Below are 17,753 nucleotides of genomic sequence, written 5' to 3'. Positions count from 1 at the left end.
TTTCTACTTCTACTAATTCTTTCTTTCTACTTTTTCTCCCTTTTATTCTGAGCCGTGTGGATGAAAGACTCTTGGTGCTGCAGCCAGGAGTCAGTGCTGTGCCTCTGAGGTGGGAGAGCCAACTTCAGGACACTGGTCCACAAGAGACCTCCCAGCTCCACATAATATCAAATGGTGAAAATCTCCCAGAGATCTCCATCTCAACACCAGCACCCAGCTTCATTCAATGACCAGCAAGCTACAGTGCTGGACATGCTATACCAAACAACTAGCAAGACAGGAACACAACCCCACCCATTAGCAGAGAGGCTGCCTAAAATCATAATAAGTCCACAGACAACCCAAAACACACCAGCAGACGTGGACCTGCCCACCAGAAAGACAAGATCCAGCCTCATCCACCAGAACACAGGCACTAGTCCCCCCCACCAGGAAGCCGACACAACCCACTGAACCAACCTTAGCCACTGAGGACACACACCAAAAACAATGGGAACTACGAACCTGCAGCCTGCAAAAAGGAGACCCCAAACACAGTAAGATAAGCAAAATGAGAAGACAGAAAAACACACAGCAGATGAAGGAGCAAGATAAAAACCCACCAGACCTAAAAAATGAAGAGGAAATAGGCAGTCTACCTGAAAAAGAATTCAGAATAATGATAGTAAAGATGATCCAAAATCTTGGAAATAGAATAGACAAAATGCAAGAAACATTTAACAAGGACCTAGAAGAACTAAAGATGAAACAAACAACGATGAACAACACAATAAATGAAATTAAAAATACTCTAGATGGGATCAATAGCAGAATAACTGAGGCAGAAGAATGCATAAGTGACCTGGAAGATAAAATAGTGGAAATAACTACTGCAGAGCAGAATAAAGAAAAAAGAATGGAAAGAACTGAGGAAGTCTCAGAGACCTCTGGGACAATATTAAACGCACCAACATTCGAATTACAGGGGTTCCAGAAGAAGAAGAGAAAAAGAAAGGGACTGAGAAGATATTTGAATAGATAATAGTTGAAAACTTCCCTAATATGGGAAAGGAAATAGTTAATCAAGTCCAGGAAGCACAGAGAGTCCCATACAGGATAAATCCAAGGAGAAATACGCCAAGACACATATTAATCAAACTGTCAAAAATTAAATACAAAGAAAACATATTAAAAGCAACAAGGAAAAAACAACAAATAACACACAAGGAAATCCACATAAGGTTAACAGCTGATCTTTCAGCAGAAACTCTGCAAGCCAGAAGGGACTGGCAGGACATATTTAAAGAGATGAAGGAGAAAAACCTGCAACCAAGATGACTCTACCCAGCAAGGATCTCATTCAGATTTGATGGAGAAATTAAAACCTTTACAGACAAGCAAAAGCTGAGAGAGATCAGCACCACCAAACCAGCTTTACAACAAATGCTAAAGGAACTTCTCTAGGCAAGAAACACACGAGAAGGAAGAGACCTACAATAACAAACCCAAAACAATTAAGAAAATGGGAATAGGAACATACATATCAATAATTACCTTAAATGTAAATGGACTAAATGCTCTCACCAAAAGACACAGATTGGCTGAACGGATAAAAAAACAAGACCCATATATTTGCTGTCTACAAGAGACCCACTTCAGACCTAGAGATACATACAGACTGAAAGTAAGGGGATGGAAAAAGATATTACATGCAAATGGAAACCAAAAGAAAGCTGGAGTAGCAATTCTCATATCAGACAAAATAGACTTTAAAATAAAGACTATTAGAAGAGACAAAGAAGGACACTACATAATGATCAAGGGATCAATCCAAGAAGAAGATATAACCATTGTAAATATTTATGCACCCAACATAGGAGCACCTCAATACATAAGGCAAATACTAACAGCCATAAAAGGGGAAATCGACAGTAACACATTCATAGTAGGGGACTTTAACACCCCACTTTCACCAATGCACAGATCATCCAAAATGAAAATAAATAAGGAAACACAAGCTTTAAATGATACATTAAACAAGATGGACTTAATTGATATTTATAGGACATTCAATCCAAAAACAACAGAATACACATTTTTCTCAAGTGCTCATGGAACATTCTCCAGGATAGATCATATCTTCGGTCACAAGTCAAGCCTTGGTAAATTTAAGAAAATTGAAATTGTTTCAAGTATCTTTTCCGACCACATGCTATCAGACTAGATATCAATTACAGGAAAAGATCTGTAAAAAATACAAACACATGGAGGCTAAACAATACACTACTTAATAACGAAGTGATCACTGAAGAAATCAAAGAGGAAATAAAAAATACCTAGAAACAAATGACAATGGAAAATCTATGGGATGCAGCAAAAGCAGTTCTAAGAGGGAAGTTTATAGCAATACAATCCTACTTTAAGAAACAGGAAACATCTCAAATAAACAACATAACCTTGCATCTAAAGCAATTAGAGAAAGAAGAACAAAAAAACCCCAAAGTTAGCAGAAGGAAAGAAATCATAAAAATCAGATCAGAAATAAATGAAAAAGAAATGAAGGAAACGATAGCTAAGATCAATAAAACTAAAAGCTGGTTCTTTGAGAAGATAAACAAAATTGATAAACTATTAGCCAGACTCATCAAGAAAAAAAGGGAGAAGACTCAAATCAACAGAAATGAAAAAGGAGAAGTAACAATTGACAATGCAGAAATACAAAAGATCATGAGAGATTACTGCAAGCAACTCTATGCCAATAAAATGGACAACCTGCAAGAAATGAACAAATTCTTAGAAATGCACAACCTGCCAAGACTGAATCAGGAAGAAATAGAAAATATGAACAGACCAATCACAAGCACTGAAATTGAAACTGTGATTTAAAATCTTCCAACAAACAAAAGCCCAGGACCAGATGGCTTCCCAGGCAAATTCTGTCAAACATTTAGAGAAGAGCTAACACCTATCCTTCTCAAACTCTTCCAAAATATAGCAGAGGGAGGAACACTCCCAAACTCATTCTATGATGCCACCAACACCTTGACACCAAAACCAGACAAGGATGTCCCAAAGAAAGAAAGCTACAGGCCAATATCACTGATGAACATAGATGCAAAAATCCTCAACAAAATACTAGCAAACAGAATACAACAGCACATTTAAAGGATCATACACCATGATCAAGTGGGGTTTATCCCAGGAATGCAAGGATTCTTCAATATACACAAAACAATCAATGTGATAAACCATATTAACAAATTGAAGGAGAAAAACCATATAATCATCTCAATAGATGCAGAGAAAGCTTTCGACAAAATTCGACACCCATTTATGATAAAAACCCTGCAGAAAGTAGGCATAGAGGGAACTTTCCTCAACATAATAGAGGCAATATATGACAAACCCACAGCCAACATCTTCCTCAATGGTGAAAAACTGAGAGCATTTCCACTAAAATCAGGAACAAGACAAGGTTGCCCATTCTCACCAGTCTTATTCAACACAGTTTTGGAAGTTTTAGCCACAGCAATCAGAGAAGAAAAGGAAATAAAAGGAATCCAAACCGGAAAAGAAGAAGTAAAGCTGTCACTGTTTGCAGATGACATGATACTATACATAGAGAACCCTAAAGATGCTACCAGAAAACTACTAGAGCTAATCAATGAATTTGGTAAAGTAGCAGGATACAAAATTAATGCACAGAAATCTCTTGCATTCCTATACACTAATGATGAAAAATCTGAAAGTGAAATCAAGAAATCACTCCCATTTACCATTGCAACAAAAAGAATAAAATATCTAGGAATAAACCTACCTAAGGAGACAAAAGACCTGTATACAGAAAATTATAAGACACTGATGAAAGAAATTAAAGATGATACAAATAGATGGAGAGATATACCATGTTCTTGGATTGGAAGAATCAACATTGTGAAAATGACTCTACTACCCAAAGAAATCTACAGATTCAATGCAATCCCTGTCAAAGTACCACTGGCATTTTTCACAGAACTAGAACAAACAATTTCACAATTTGTATGGAAACACAAAAGACCCTGAATAGCCAAAGCAATCTTGAGAAAGAAAAACAGAGCTGGAGGAATCAGGCTCCCTGACTTCAGACTATACTACAAAGCTACAGTAATCAAGACAGTATGGTACTGGCACAAAAACAGAGATATAGATCAGTGGAACAGGATGGAAAGCCCAGAGATAAACCCACGCACATTTGATCACCTTATCTTTGATAAAGGAGGCAGGAATGTACAGTGGAGAAAGGACACCCTCTTCAATAAGTGGTGCTGGGAAAACTGGACAGCTATATGTAAAAGTATGAGATTAGATAACTCCCTAACACCATACACAAAAATAAGCTCAAAATGGATTAAAGACCTAAATGTAAGGCCAGAAACTATCAAACTCTTAGAGGAAAACATAGGCAGAACACTCTATGACATAAATCACAGCAAGATCCTTTTTGACCCACCTCCTAGAGAAATGGAAATAAAAACAAAAATAAACAAATGGAACATAAACTTCAAAGCTTTTGCACAGCAAAGGAAACCATAAAAAAGACAAATGACAACCCCCTGAATGGGAGAAAATATTTGCAAATGAAGAAAGTGACAAAGGATTAATCTCCAAAATTTACAAGCAGCTCATGCAGCTCAATAACAAAAAAACAAGCAACCCAATCCAAAAATGGGCAGAAGACCTAAATAGACATTTCTCCAAAGAAGATATACAGACTGCCAACAAACACATGAAAGAATGCTCAACTTCATTAATCATTAGAGAAATGCAAATCAAAACTACAATGAGATATCATCTCACACCATTTTTTGGCCATCACCAAAAAATCTAGAAACAATAAATGCTGAAGAGGGTGTGGAGAAAAGGGAACCCTCTTGTACTGTTGGTGGGAATGTAAATTGATACAGGCACTGTGGAGAACAGTATGGAGGTTCCTTAAAAAACTACAAATAGAACTACCATATGACCCAGCAATCCCACTACTGGACATATATCCTGAGAAAACCATAATTCAAAAAGAGTCATGTACCAAAATATTAATTGCAGCTCTATTTACAATAGCCCAGAGATGGAAACAACCTAAGTGTCCATCATCGGATGAATGGATAAAGAAGATGTGGCACATATATACAATGGAATATTACTCAGCCCTAAAAAGAAACAAAATTGAGCTATTTGTAATGAGGTGGATAGGTCTAGAGTCTGTCATACAGAGTGAAGTAAGTCAGAAAGAGAGAGACAAATACCATGTGCTAACACATATATATGGAATTTAAGAAAAAGAAATGTCATGAAGAACCTAAGGGTAAGACAGTAATAAAGACACAGACCTACTAGAGAATGGACTTGAGGATATGGGGAGGGGGAAGGGTAAACTGTGACAAAGCGAGAGAGAGGCATGGACATATATACACTACCAAACGTAAGGTAGATAGCTAGTGGGAAGCAGCCGCATAGCACAGAGAGATCAGCTCGGTGCTTTGTGACTGCCTGGAGGGGTGGGATAGGGAGGGTGGGAGGGAGGGAAGAGATATGGGAACATATGTATATGTATAACTGATTCACTTTGTTATAAAGCAGAAACTAATACACCATTGTAAAGCAATTATACTCCAATAAAGATTTAAAAAAATTAAAAATAAAAATAAAAAAATCTAAAAAAAAATAATAATGTGTGAAAGAGACAACAGTAAAAGAATTGTACAGCATTTGAAGGACTATTCATCAGATGCCTTTGCCTGTAGCTTTAGATTCTCACGTAGAGAAAGCTCTCAGGGATAGTAGACAATAAGGAATCTCAATCAAGAAACACATTTTCATAGATATCCACTGACATCAAAAGATAAGGAAATGAATGTGCATTTATATATTTTAAGATAAAATGAAGCACTTTGAAACCATGCCCCAAAGGCTTAATAGAAGCTGGCACCTTAATAGAAGTCCTTGAGTGTATCTTACAGAACAGCAGATAAGGGAACAGCTTATTAAAACCCCTCTGTTTGTAACCTGCCTTTGCTAATCAAGCCTACTTTAGTTGTTTTTTCTTTTTTCTTTAATTGCATACCCTCCAAGCTTCACACAGCCTAGGTAATATATCACCAGACTTCTTAACCACCCCTATAGATTATGTCTTCATCGTATGGGTCCCTATAGTAATGGAGGCAGGGGGTGGGCAGGGCTTAAGTTGTTTTTCAGAAACTGGAGTTGGCTCCTGCCCAGTTAAAGCAGGCCAAGATTGTTTGGGACCACTGACCCCAAAACTGGGACTGCGCAGGTGTCCGATGAGTGACCTTTTGACATCAGAGGGCCAGAAGCTTCACCCTCAGATCATGCTAAGCACCTCCGTTTTTGAACACGCAACCCATGAATAAGCATGTAACCCAGATACTCCTGTGCAGAACACTGATTACCTCACCTTTTCCCCACTTCCAATCCCGTTTCTTCATGCCTAAGACCACCCGGCTTCTTTTATCCCATAAACATCTCAAACCCCTCACCTCTGGGGAGGCGGATCTGAGGCTTGTTCTCCTGCCTCCTCTGTTTGGCTGCCTTGTGAATCAACTCCTTCTTGGCTACAAACTTGGGCCTCTTAGCGCTTAGCTTGCCTGGTTCAGTAACAACTTGAGGCAAGTATGTATCATTTTCCTTTATTTAATCAACATTGAGTAGGTGCACATGGATTGCAAGAAACTTCTTCAAAGTCTTGTTTCATCCTAAAGTTTCTATGAAATTTGCGTACTTCACTCAGTATGACAATCTCTAGGTCCATCCATGTTGCTTCAAATGGCATTATTTCGTTCTTTTTTATGGCTGAGTAATATTCCATTGTATATATGTACCACATCTTCTTTATCCATTCCTCTGGACATTTAGGTTGCTTCCATGTCCTGGCTATTGTAAATAGTGCTGCAAGGAACATTGGGGTGCATGTATCTCTTCGAATTATGGTTTTCTCTGGATATTTGCTCAGGAGTGGGATTTGTGGGTCATATGGTAGCTCTATTTTCAGTTTTTTAAGGAACCTCCGTACTGTTCTCCATAGTAGCTCTACCAATTTACGTTCCCACCAACAGTGTAGGAGGTTCCCTTTTCTCCACACCGTCTCCAGCATTTATTGTTTGTAGATTTTTTGATGATGGCCATTCTGCCAGCTGTGAAATGATACCGCATTGTAGTTTTGATTTGCATTTCTCTAATAATAAGTGATGTTGAAGGCAAATATCATATGATATCGCTTATATGTGGAATCTAAAAAGATGGTACAAATGAACTTATTTACAAAACAGAAATACAGTAAACAGATCTAGAAAACTAACTTATGGTTACCAGGGAGAAGAGGGGAAGGGGTAAATTGGGAGATTGGGATTGACATATACACACTACTATATACAAAATAGATAACTAATAAGGACCTACTGTAGAGCACAGGGAACTCTACTCAATATTCTGTAATGGCCTATCTAGGAAAAGAATCTAAAAAAGAGTAGATATATGTATATGTATAACTGATTCACTTTCCTGTACACCTGAAACTAACACAACATTGTAAGTCAACTATACTCCAATAAAAATTAGAAATAAATTAAAAAAAGAAATTTGCACCCCATTCTGTGGTAGATACTAATACTTCTCACAAAATATTTTTAGTTCTTCTGGGCACGTAGTAGGATTGCACTTCCCTGTCCCTCTTTGAAGATAGGTGGGTCTCTATGACATGCTTCGGCCAATGAAGTGTGTGTGGACATGACAGGTGCCACTTCCAGATAGATGTATTAGGATCTAATCCATGATTTACTGTAGTTGTCTTTTCTTCCTCTAAGACAATAGGCAAAGTTCTACAGAGAGACTGCTCCTTCAATCCAGATCCTATAATGAAGACAATGTGAAACACAGGCCCTAGCTGACCATCATGGATGTGTCCCATGAATAAGAAATAAGCCTTTTTGTCTTAAGTCACCAAGACTGCAAGTTTTTTGTTATCAGAGCATAATCGAATCTACCTTGACTAACACATATTCCATGATGCATCTTACTCATTTAAATACAAAAATATGTCCCCCTCCAAATTTGCAGATACACCTAGCACCCCAGAGAGACACACCGCATCGATCTAGTGACTGTGTGTGCTGCCTTCACTTTCGTCCCATGTGAGAAGCATAGAATCAGAAGCGTTGGGACCCCTTCAAATGCTGATGTTATGTCATGCTGTGTGTGAGGAGAGAACAGGCACCCGTGAAAACTGTGTCTATGTCACTTAACTAAACCAAATAAAATGAAATAAATTTGACTGGAGAGCTGTTATATCTGATTGTGGAGCAATTGATTAGATTTCCATAGAGTCAATCTGATTTCATTGTTACTGCTTAGTTGTCTTAATGAGGGAATTGGATTGCACAGTGATCCAACTGATCATTTTGGCAATTGGCCTGCCAACTGTTGGCCATTTAGCCAGAGCACCACTGTCTGACCCTAGGACAGGATGTGTAATTAATTCACTTGAATGTTGAATTCAAGCATTTTTTCCTACAAGCTGCTATGTGTCAAGTACTGTCATATAATGAAAAATATTTATCAGTTGTAAATATTTAAAATGTACAGTCCTCCCTGAATACATGCCATACCAAGAAATCTAAACATTGTACAATGCTATAAACTTTGACTGGATCAAGCTTCAATTTTAAACTCTGCTTCCCTGTAGGGCTTCATTCCAACATTGCTTAGGATCAAAAATAGATTGTTCCTGCCCCTTAAAAACAATTGATTCTGATTCCATTGATTCAAAGTGAAACTACTTTTGCAATCGTGGAAGAAAAGACTCTGGGCTCCAGGAGACCAGTGACTTGTATATTCTATACATTATTGTGTGCACTCAAACAATGCCTGAGTTTGTTGTAGGTACTTAACAATATTGGAAGAATAAATGAATGAGTAATTAACTAATGATTGAAGAGCCCCAATATTCCTTTATTTCAGTTATTTTCCAGAAGTGAAAGAAGTGCTCTTCTGAACATGTGAAGCAATATAACTTCACAGTTAAGTTCTATGGCTTTGCAGTTTGTTGAGTCTGAATTTGATTTCTGATTTTGCCATTGTTGCAAATTGCACTTTCAGATGTTCACAATGATATCTCCCATTCCACACATTCTTTTGCAATATGAACTTGACACGCCCCCATAATGAGGTAGCCAGTTTCTCCACTTTATTGAATCTGGGTGAACCTTATGACTGGTTTGAGCAATACAATTTAGCAGAAATTATGATGCACCAGTTACAGATATAACCCTTAACTGGCCTGACAGTTTCTGTTTCCTCCTCTTGGAAGCCAACCACCAGGTAAAAAGCACAATCCTTTGAAATCCAGCACAAGGTTCTGGCTGGATTCCCGAAAGGATGATGAAAACATAAAGGGATACTTTTTTTTTTTTTTTTTTGCAGTACGCGGGCCTCTCACTGTTGTGGCCTCTCCCGTTGCTGAGCACAGGCTCCGGACGCGCAGGATCAGCGGCCATGGCTCACGGGCCCAGCCGCTCCGCGGCATGTGGGATCTTCCCGGACCGGGGCAAGAACCCGTGTCCCCTGCATCGGCAGGCGGACTCTCAACCACTGCGCCACCAGGGAAACCCCAGGGATACATTTTGAGAGAAAATTGGATGGATTCATTATTGGGCATGTTGAATATGCCTTGCCTTTGGGACACACAATTTTAGTGGGGAGTTGGCTTTTCAGGTTTGAAACTCAAAAGAAAGATATAAATTGGAGATATAAATTTGGGAGTCAACAGCAAATAGATGGTGACTGAAAACATGGACACAAATGAGAGTATCTTTTCAAAAAAAATATAGGATGAGAAAAGAAAGTGGGTTTGGGGCATAAATATGAGGAATATCATCATTTAAGAAAAGGGTAGGGGGCTTCCCTGGTGGCACAGTGGTTAAGAATCCTCCTGCCAATGCAGGGGACAAGGGTTCGAGCCGTGGTTCGGGAAGATCCCACATGCTGCGGAGCAACTAAGCCCGTGCGCCACAACTACTGAGCCTGCACTCTAGAGCCCACGAGCCACAACTACTGAGCCCACATGCCACACCTACAGAAGCCCACATGCCTAGAGCCTGTGTTCCGCAACAAAACAAGCCACCACAATGAGAAGCCTGCGCACCGCCATGAAGAGTAGCTCCCGCTCGCCACAACTAGAGAAAGCCCGAGCACAGCAACAAAGACCCAACGTAACCAAAAATAAATAAATTAAATAAATTAATTTTTAAAAAAAAGGGTAGGGAATGAACAACCGCAAAAGAGATAGGGAACAGAGGTCCAGAAAGGTAAGTGGAAACCAAGGAGAGTTCTGTACCATAGACACAAGGGAAGGGGGTTTCCAGAAAGAAGGTGTATTCATCTGAGTCAAATGCTGCTGAGATGTGAAGAGAGTTGAGGACAGATCTATCTGGAAAGGCTGGAAAGCTAAAGTCTCCATCTGCCAATCTCCCTTGCAGCTAGGGTTTCACCAGTTAGATGCACTTGCTTGAGATTTAGAAAGTGGAACAGAGCAATCTTTCTGGAGCTTCTGGTTGCTTCCCTGCCCTTTGATGGTACATTTATGAAAGCTGTCACTCAGTTCTACTTCTAGAGGACACACAAGCCAATAATGTCCTGATTATCAAGGCCATCAAAAGCCAAGTCAAAAATGGTGAAAATGCTTTTTAAAAGACAGTATGGATATAATGCAACAACAAATGCTGCCGAACTGAAGGTCCACAGAGTGACTCTCCATCAGGCTTTGAGATCTGGACATGCCACACGAAGAGGTTCTGCAGTATCATCAGTATTCAATTCAAATAACAAGACCCAGTTAAGCTGTGAAATGCATCAGTTTGCATTAACTTACTCTTTCAGCAAGGAGAGCTGAATATGGAGAAGCAAGGTGGGGAGAAGGAAGGGTGGGCATGCAGAAACCCAGCTCCAGTGATGCAGCAGGGCTTTGGGCTGTGGAGATGCTACAGCAGCAGATAGATTCGTGAGAGAACAGCAGACAGACTCAGGCGTGCTTCTGTTGTGCCTCACAGAACTCCCACAGATGGCTGAGAAGGTACCAAGTTCAGCAGATGGTGGTTGGTGAGTGGAGCTAAAGGATCATGCTCACTTGTAAGGTGTATAAGTGCCCTTGACAAATACCAGACTTTTCAGCTGCTATAACTGGTGACAATTTCCAAAAGAAATCTAGAATTTACAAAGTCTTCCCATCTAATATCTCTCTTCCACAACTGTCTATTGAGAGATAGAGGAAAAGGAATTAATAATCTCATTTCTCCTCGGGCTAAATCGTGGCAAGGCTAGGTTGAAGAATTTCCCAAGGTCCTAAGGAGAAGCGATCTTAAGACTCACATGAGTTGCTAAATAATTCGGAGGAGTCCTCCCCAATACATATATAGTTGTTTACATTTTTTAAAGGACTCTCTCATTTCATGCTTGTCACAACCCTTCCATTTAACAGATGAGGAAACTGAGAACCTATGGAGTTTGACTTAACCAGTTCATCTTAAAAACAGCAGAGCAAAAGTAGAACCTTGCTTTTCTCTCTCCTGGCCTTCGGGTGAATTCTGTAGATTGAGATGAAGCACATTGCAGCTTGATCTTCAAAAGTTGGAGCTTGCACAGTTACTAAGCCTGCACAGTTCATGGAAAATAACCAACAAACACATTCTGGGATAGCCTGGGACTTCAAGGTCAAGAGAAATATTCAGTGCTGTTCTAACCAAGCTGTGTAAGGAACAGCTAATTTGACTTGCTGAGAACATGATAATATGCAAATATAGTACCGTAGTTAATGGTTCAGCATTGATGATTAGCAAATATTTCTTTGTAACCCAAGTTTTCCCAGTCTGGTGTGGGGCTGGTCTGGAGGCTCAAGAGGGTCACGCGTGTCCCTAAGAAAATGGCCATTGCTCTCATGTGTTTCCTCTCTGTGGGTCCCCTCTCACCTCCTTGAAACTGAAATATAATGAAGAATGTGCAATCATTTTCCACTAATTTTCCCTTTGCCTTTACCAGAGATCAGAGTTTTGGCATCTTTATTGTATCATTAATTTTAGTTATGTTCTGAACATGGAATAAGGAGGTCTTCAAGGCTACGGGTGACTGACAGTGTTCAGACAAGTCCAATTAAGCTTCTTATGTTTGGAGAGTCTTGGAAAGATAAATAAATCACTGAAACTTTCATTATGAAAACCGCCATTTGGCCGTGGCAATGCTTCTCCTGGGAAAGCAATGAAGATTTATGTCAGGAGGAAGGGGACAGTCAGTAAAGCAGCCCCTGGCAGGAGTAGATTCCCACTGTGGACTGAACTGACCTAAGCCTCCAGCTGAACTCTAAGCGTGCCCCTGTTCTCTGTCTCCTCACACCCCCTTTGCAGTTTTTTTTTTTCCTTGGTAAATTTGTGACCTGAAGATACTTCCTTCACTCATGTTGCCGGCACAGGCTTCTGGTGAGGAAACAGTGTCCAAAGGCAATCAATCGATAATGATTTGGCCAACACACCTACCTGCTGTTTGATTCCCAGGACCTCCCACTACCCTGTGTCTGCCCTTAAAGCTCCTGTCTTCTCCTAGGAGTCCTTTCTATCTCCTTTCTAGCCTTAAGACAAGTGAAAATGACAGGGGGTTTCTAGTTCTTTAGGAATTCCCACCTGGAGCAGTTCCCATCCTTCCATGTCCCTTGTTCCTGTTCCCTCCCTACACCCCAAGGGCATCTGTGAATGATGCTTATGAAGATCTCTGAGGTCACTGGGAAGATCAAGGAAATTTGCATACACACTAATTATTAAATGGAATTGAGGGATTACTGTTAACTTTGTTTGTTAATGCCATGGTGGTTATATAATTTTCTTAAATGCCTGTAAGTTGGACATATATTCTGAAGCACTTACAGATGAAATGGCATAATGTCTGAATTTGCTTTTAAAATAAAGGGGTAAGGGGTAGGTCAGTCAGGATCTTGTCAGGAGACAGGATCCACGCCACGTATTGTAACAGAGAATATACCACGAAGAATTATTAACCAGATCACTGGAAGGCAAAAAGAGAACCTAAGGTATCATGAAAGTAGCAACTGCAGGAAGTAGTTACTGCCCTAAGGTTGGGGAATAAATGGAAGGGGTTGCACCTAGCAAAACCTAGAGCCTTGGAGAAGGGTCCCAGCTCAGCGGGAACACAGACCTCTGAGAGGATCGCTAGTGTCTGAGCTCAAGGAGGGGCACTGAAGTTACCCCCGGACTCCAGACAGTGCTCTGGCCAACTGCGGCTGGTGCCTTTGAGGGGGGCAATGAGGCTGGCTGTGTGAATGTCAGAGGAATTGCAACTAGATACCACTGTTAGTCTGGAAAGGGACGGCTGCCTCAGGAAAGGGTGGTGGTGTTGGCAGGAAGCCAATAGGAAGAGGCAAGTCCCTTCCTCCTTCAGCCGTTGGCTGAGTCCAACAGGGAGCTGGCTGGTAAAACAAAAGTGGGGTTTTAAGAGCCCCAGATTCTCAACGAGGACACAGAAGTATGGGCCTGAAGCTGAGGTAATAGCTTAACAACTGGCGTGAAGGGGGTACACCAAAGAAGACTGGCACTAGCTATCTGTTTTACATTCGGTAGTGGATGTATGTCCATGTCACTCTCTCACTTCGTCCAGCTTAACCTTCCCCCGTGTCCTCAAGTCAGGGAGGTCAGCTCAGTGCTTTGTGTCCACCTAGAGGGGTGGGATAGGGAGGGTGGGAGGGAGACATAAGAGGGAGGAGATATGGGGATATATGTATACATATAGCTGATTCACTTTGTTATACAGCAGAAACTAACACACCATTGTAAAGCAATTATACTCCAATAAAGATGTTAAAAACAAACAAACAAAAAGACTGGCAAACAGAGGCTAATTGTTGAAACTCAGTGCTGCACTCATGAGGGCTGACATACTATTCTCTCCACTTCTGTATATATTCAAAATTTTTCTATAATATTAAGATAAAAAAGGAGCTGACAGTTTCACTTTAAAAAGACTTTTTTTTTTTTACATCTTTATTGGAGTATAATTGCTTTACAATGGTGTGTTAGTTTCTGCTTTATAACAAAGTGAATCAGTTATACATATACATATGTTCCCATATCTCTTCCCTCTTGCATCTCCCTCCCTCCCACCCTCCCTATCCCACCCCTCCAGGCGGTCACAAAGCACCGAGCTGATCCCCTTGTGCCATGCGGCTGCCCCCCACCAGCTATCTACCTTACGTTTGGTAGTGTATATATGTCCATGCCTCTCTCTCGCTTTGTCACAGCTTACCCTTCCCCCTCCCCATATCCTTTTAAACAGACTCACAGACATAGAGGACAGATTGTGGTTGCCAAGGGGGAGGGGTGTGGGGAAGGGATGGATTGGGAGTTTGGGATTAGCAGATGCAAGCTATTATGTTTATGTATAACTGAATCACTTTGCTGTACACCAGAAACTAACACAACATTGTAAATCAACTATACTTCAATAAAATAAATATTTTTAAAAACTTCTTTTAAACTGTAGGTTTTATTATTAACATTATACCAAAATAATTTTAATGGAAATCAAAAACAAATTAAAAGATCTATCTACAATCATGCCATTCAAAAAAACCCCACAAATTTTCTTTTTTTTAACAGCATTTTCAAGATTTGCTTTATTAAGAAACTCAAACCCCGGGGGTAACTGGCCCCCTTAGTACACTGAGAGTTAGGTTTTAACCATCCCCACCCTTTCTCTATCTATAGTCACTTTTCTGCTTTAAGACAGAGTGAGTTCTCAGCCTCCACCTCCATTTGAGGATATGACCTAAAGACACATAGATGATAGACAGATAAATAGATAGATAGATATCTCTTTAACTTTTCTCCATATATCTTTTCTTTTCTTCCATTCCTTTCATCACTCCTGCTCTCTTTTTGAACTCCCTGCAGTTAGTCCATGGACTTAGCATAATCCACAGGGTTCGGTGGAATCACATACAAACACTGTTACTGGACGTGACCAGTTAGCCCAAACGGTGCTCTCCACGTCTCCCAGGCCGAGGTGGGGCATTTCATTCTTTACAGGCTACAGGCTGCCTCTCAGGTCCAATGCGGACATGGTCATAAAGTGGTTAGATGGCAACTGGAAGAATAGGAAGGATTCTATGCAAACTCCTACCTGTTGAATTTGAACAGCTTAATATTTCAGAAAGATTGCCCTTGCTGGAATGCAGAGAATGGATTAAAGGGGGGCAAGACTGGGGCCAAGAAGAAGAGTCAAGATTCTGCAACAAGGATCCAGGCAAAGTGGATGGTAACCTGAATAAGATAATGGCAACAAATGGAGAGAATTGAGGGGTCTGAGGATATTAAGGAGATGGCATCCATGGACTTGAACGTGAATTGCAAATGGAGCAGTGAGGTAGAAAGAAAAGTCAAAAACGACATCCACACTCCCTGTTTGTGCAATCAGGTGAGTGGTGACGTTCTCATTCGCTGAGACAGGAAATACAGGGCAAAAAGTGGAGAGGAGATGCTGGCCTTATTTGGGGGGACACTTTAATGTAAAGATTCTGAGAGATATCCAAGTAGAGGTGTACAATAAGCAACTGGGTGTATGGTCCTAGAGCTCAGGTTTTGAAGGGTCTGGGATGCAGATAGAGATGGAGAGTTATTTTTTGGTATTTGTGATCGTATTTTGTTTCTTTGTTTGGCTACGCCGCACAGCTTATTGGATCTTAGTTTCCCGACCAGCGATTGAAACTGGCCCCAGCAGTGAAAGTGCCAAATCCTAAACACTGGACCTCCAGGGAACTCTCAGACTGTATTTGTTTTTAATTCAACAAATATACACAAATATATGAGTTGTAACAAATTAAACAGCACATGTGAATTAAAGTCTATTGAATACTCTCTCCACATGCCAGATACCTCCCTAAAGATATCTGTTATTGTCATTTTCACCTATATTCTTCCAGAATGTTTTCTCTGCCTTTATATACATCTATGAGCTTCCAGAACTGTGTTTCGTTTGTTTGTTTACCTGAAAGGTATTAGGCTGCCTTACGTCAGTTTCCCCAAGAAATAGACTCTGAGATGGAGGCTTACATGCAACAGATTTAATGGGGGGAATGAATTGCTGGAACAAGGCCTGTAAGGGAGTGAGGGAGCGGTGCTGGACAGAGGGGCACTCCAGATATGCCTTCAGAGTTGACCTTTAAGGTGAAGGGACTGGGCCATCGTACCTTCATACTAACCAGTCATCGAACGGCAGCTGCCCCTGAGAAGGGGATGTACTTTAGAAAACATGGCTGTCTTCAGCTGAGGGCAATTTCTAAAGCGAAACTCCACTGTGATCCTTCAGCAGCCAATGTTCCTGGCAGCTGCAAGAATAAGTGCATTGATCCTGAAGGGAGAACCTGAGAGGCACACCACATAGCCCCCACTATACAGGCTCTAGTACAATTCTGAAACTTGCTTTTAAACCTAAGAGTATTTCCTGGTGCTCTCTCCTTTTTAGTAGTCAGGTTAATCTTATTCTTTTTAACGGCTAAGTAGTGTTCCAGCAGATGATGGACAACAGTCTCTTTAATCTTTCTCTGTTGTTGGCCATTCAAGTTGTTTTCAACTCTTTACTGTTAGAAACAATCCTGCAGGTCAAATGGATTTCCAGCTTCTGATAGTGATGGAATAAGTCCCTCCCAGAGGATGCCCTTTCCCCTCTAGAAACAATGATAAAACCTGGATATGATACAAAAGCAACTACCTGAAGCAATTGGAGAGGGAACAGAAGCAGAAAGACTCTTGTGGGGAGTGAATGCTTGGAGTGCTATGGTGTAAGTGCCCCAGTTCTGCGGCTTTTAGTTGGAGATTGATGTGGTCCATTTGGCATTTGGCAGCCTAGTGGTGAGGGCACTGATTGAAAAACGCAGTCTTTCTGGTTAGCAGAATCAGAAAAGTGAAGCTGGGAAACTGTTACTGAAGTGAGTGGAAGAATTCTGGGAGGGAAGAGAAAGGAGACAGCGAAAGGATCCCTAAATTCTGTCTAGCCACATCTCAGACTGACCTCTGAACTGTGAATGCATGGAACAGAATAAAGCAGCTCAGTTACAGCGAATGATTTGAATCCAGACTAGAGCTGCTGCCCAAAGAAACAGAATTTGCAGTTCGAGCCTAGCCAAGAAAATTGCCTGCTAAAGCCAAGGCAACAATACACACTAGAGAAAAAGAACAAAACCCAGAAACTTCATAACTTTACATTCATAATATATGTGATAGATTCACAAATAACTTGACATATAAAGAATCAGGAAAATGAAGCACATTCTCAAGAGAAAAGAGAATGAACTACATCTGACCCTGAGATGAAGCAGATGTTGAAAGTAACAGATAAGAATGTTAAAGCAGCTATTTTAACTATTCTTGATAAAGTAAAGCAAAATATGCTCTCGATGAATGAAAACATAGGAAAACTCAGCAGAGATACTTAAACAATAAAAAAGTGAAAATTCTAGAACTAAAAATATATCTGAAATTCTAAAATTATTGAATCAGCTTAATAACCAAATAGAGATGTTAAAAAAAAAAAAAAAGTAAGTGAACTTGGAAATAACTCAATGAAATTATCTAAGTAGATGAACGGAGAGAAAAAAATTTTTAAAAATGAACATGGGCTCAGATAATATCAAATGATTCAACATACAGGCAGTGTCAGAGGAAGAAGAGAGA

Source organism: Leucopleurus acutus (assembly GCF_964270905.1).
Source record: "Leucopleurus acutus genome assembly, chromosome: 3".
Taxonomy (NCBI): domain Eukaryota; kingdom Metazoa; phylum Chordata; class Mammalia; order Artiodactyla; family Delphinidae; genus Leucopleurus; species Leucopleurus acutus.
This window is presented reverse-complemented; position numbering follows the sequence as displayed.